Genomic DNA, 3,962 nt, shown 5'->3' with positions numbered 1-3,962 from the left:
CCTCGGACATTGTGTGGGTTTTATAAAGTCTTCTGGATGGTGCTTACCAGTTCTTTATTCCTAGGAAGGGGAGGGAGCTCGGCTTTGGTTTTTCAATTTACTTAATTTTTGTTTCCCTTATTTAAGAATTCAAAATACTGACCTCATTTCAAAACACCCACAGCCCCCTAGGATCACTGTCCCGAGGTTTAGGCCCTGAATACGTTTGTCCAAAGTGTTGGAGCCGTGAGCTGTGTCACGGGAAGGAAGCCTTGTGCTATTTTTAAACTGATGCAACCCATCATTGAAACATATCATATACATATCATACCAGTGACACACACGCTGCACTGTAACATGGCATGTGTCATACATACATTCTCTCTCACTCACACACATCCCTGCCCTTCTTGTCCGGCTTTTAAAAAGGCAGGCAGCCAGCACACTGAGCACAGAGATTTGAGTTGAAAAGGCTGTTAAAGTGTAAAAACCAAGTGCCCCTCTAGTGCTCAGTCAGCGTGGCTTTGAGACATGTGGGAGGGCTTCAAAGCCGCAGTGCCCCTCCTTTAGAGCTCAGGCTTGCAGTTGGTCCCCAAATGTTTACCAGCATGAAGATGCCTGACTTACAGGAAGTGGGAAGTGGGTGTTGGGGTGAGGGTGGGGAGTGGGGAGAGGAGGGTGGGGTGTTCTCTTCATGTGGTTAGTCTGTCATTGACCTTGTCTGGGTAGAGCAGGAGTTGAATTAGAAAATGAAAACACGTTTCATCCTAGGCACATTTCATCCCATTTTCTACTTTCCTTAGGAAAAAAAAATTTTTTTTTTTTCCCAAGTGGAGTCAGGTCTCCAGATTTGGTACTCAATTTCCCTTTGTTCTCCAGTAGTCTTCGCCCACACTCATCTGACCACCTACATTGCAACTCCCGGGCCACCGAGGACTGGGCCGGCCCGGTAGCTGAGACTGAGTATTATAGGCTTGTCAAGCCGTTGTGATGACACCATCAAAGGGAATAGTTGGGAGTTTCTGAGAGCTGAGCTGTTGGGATCATTCATGATTTGCTGCCATTGTGAACACTTGTAAGGAGAGAGCTCTGCCTGAGAAATGCTGATTAATAAAGGTAACTGAGGTTGGCTTTTTTTTTTTTTTTTTTTTTTTGGTGTTCTAACAGGGAGGGAAATAATATAGTGACTAAAAACGCATCAAGGTATTACTTAGAAACAAGCATTTTGAGACTTAAGATTGCAGACAGTGGCAGCCTCAGATAGCTCTCTCTGCACAGCTGTACCAGTACTGACATCTGCCTGCTTGTCAGCATTCTAAACGCCAAGCTCTGGCCTTCTAGAAGCGGGGAGTGAAGTTTGGAAGACCCCTTCTTCTTCCCCCTTAACACTTTTGTGCTGGACATACCTCGATATGACTGTATGAACATGCTTTTCCTTACGATGGGGACTGCTTCCTTCCTTTATTTCTTCTTCCTTTTTTGCAGCTTTCATGTTAAATTATATTACGGCCTACCCTTGACTGCTATGATTGCAATAAAAACGGTTGGGTTTGGTGCTTTGGGTGTTATTGGAAGGATCTTCTAGTCCAATTCTCTGTGTGTCTCTTTTCCTTAAAGCTCTACTCCTGGCCTTCTCCAGCTCAGCTGGAGCACCTGGAACTAATTTTAGGGTTGCCCGGCTAAGTCCCACACTGGTATTTGAAGTTTGCATCCTCCTTAGACTCAAGCCCATTTCACCACCTCTGAAGGTGAGTGCAGGCTGATATCAATTAACAGAGAGTTGATTCACTGGCATCTTCCAGTCATTAAAGTAAATATTTGGTTTAAAATAGCCTCTTCCCACCTCAACTCTCCAACTTTTGGCCCCTTCCCTTACTCCACCGTGGTTGACTCACCAGCGCTTGCAGGGTGTATGTGGCCTAAGAACAGCATTTGATTCTAAAAGGGAAGTGAAATACTCTTTAACATCTGCAGGCGAGACTGTTTGAACAGCAGGCCAGCCTTCAGTATGACTACATTGTTTTTTTGTCCATTGTGGCGCTGACTCAGCATCGGTTAATAAGCCCTCTTGAGAAGGCTGGATTTCTCTTGTTTAATTATCATCTTGGAGCTTTCTGAGAACACTTTAAGGAATTGTTCATTCAGTTTTATACGGCTAGCACATCTACCAACTCAAAGTCCTGTTTCCCCTGGGTGCTAGCGTCCCCTCTGGCATAACATGTAACCACAGGTCACCAGGCAGTGAGCGGGGAGTGTATTACTTATGTCCCCTAGTGGGAATTTAATTGTTCTGTACTACAGAGATTGAGGAAGGATTTTAGACACAAATACCATTTCCTGGCAAGTAATCTTTTACTTCCCACCTACCCCCCCCAAAAAAAAAATTCTAGAAAAGTTTCCTAAAAGAGAGAAAAGAAATTTTAAAGATAAACAGACATGTTTTTATGATCGAGTTGGGCTTTTTTTTTTGCTTTGTTTTGTTTCTTCCTATAAACAAATACTCGCATGTCCACTTCACTGTATGACTAAGTTGGTATCGTTAGGTGAGGACTGGGTGTGTGTACGTCGGGGTGTGCACGTCTGTCAGGACGTGGGTGTGTAGGCACACGTGTATTTAAAATGTTAGGGAAAACATTGCAGCCTAAGGTTGAAGGAGAGAGATGATTTTAAAAACCACCGCGTATAGAAGGCAAGCAGGAATAGTGGGAGACTTGTGTTACAGTGACCTAAACAGTCCTTGTAATGGGGTGTCTGCTCTAAATGGACCCTTTTGCATCATTGTTTCTCTGAATTAGACGATTCCTTGCTGAAGGCACAAGACCATTGAAGGAAGTAAAGCATCTGGTTTGTTTTGTAATGAGAAGCAGGAATGCAAGGTCCACGCTCTTAATAATAAACAAACAGGACATTGTATGCCATCATCACAGGATGTCCTTCCTTCAACAGAGGGCTGACTGGGGCTGGAGGAAAAGCCGGGCAGGGCTCCCAGCGTAGAGCCCCACTAATTACTGCCTTCGTCTGCCTTCCACTTGCAGCGATCAGTTCCACATTCCCTTTAACTAGGAAACGATTAATGCTCTACACTTTGCAAACACACTCCTAGGAAGTCTGCCTGTGGGTTTGGGGGAGGAGAGAAAAGGCAAAGAAATTTTAATCTGTAGGATTATACCTTTTTCCTATTTCCCTATTTACTAAATAATTTAAAGAGGGAAGTCAGTTCTACCAAATATGAGCGCCCTTTAGTTAGCAGGAGAAATGGAAGCTTTCAAGTTTGCGGGGAGAAAACGTGTATTTCACAGGCAGTAGCTTGGGGACTAGACAGCTACATCTTATTCCATTCCATGCAAAAATCATTGCTCTTTTCACGTGATCTTTTCAAGTAAGTTTTGTGTGTTCTGTAACTGGATCTGAGCCGAGGAACTCAAACGATTTTAGGTCATTTTTAGGTTTCCCTGAATTTAAGGAATGTGCGCCCCCTTATAAAGCCGCAGCAGGAAGGAGGGCGGTCTGGAGTCTTTAGAATACAATACAGCCCGAGTAAACGCTGAGGTTAAGTGCCCTCAAAGGGAAGTCAGAAGATTCCAAGTAAATGTTGAAATTCAGATACGGAGGGAGGAAGCTCTGGGCGCTCGCGGGCTGGGGGAAAGCCCTGGGGTGAGTTCTGCAAGGCTCGGCCAGGTGTGGCCACGCCCCCACTTCGGGCGGCTGGTAGGAGTGAATCACGAATGGGAAATCTGCGGCAGGGAGGAGGAAAGGGCCGAGCCGCCGGCCGGGTTAACCCAGACTGAGCGTGCTGCCGTGACACTCGGCCCTCCAGTGTTGCGGAGAGGCAGGGCAGCGCGGCACCTGTCCGCGCCGGGAGTCGGGACACGGGCGCCGGCCGCCGGAGGAGAGGGGCACCGCCGCGGTGCGCGCCAGCCCTCCGCCGGGAGGGGACGCGGAGCACATGCGGACTGTGTAGGCATGAGCGACACTTATCTCAG

The sequence above is a fragment of the Balaenoptera ricei genome, chromosome 12 (assembly GCF_028023285.1).
Source record: "Balaenoptera ricei isolate mBalRic1 chromosome 12, mBalRic1.hap2, whole genome shotgun sequence".
NCBI classification, from domain to species: domain Eukaryota; kingdom Metazoa; phylum Chordata; class Mammalia; order Artiodactyla; family Balaenopteridae; genus Balaenoptera; species Balaenoptera ricei.
The sequence above is the reverse complement of the archived record's forward strand: the minus strand, read 5'-3'. Positions refer to the sequence as shown.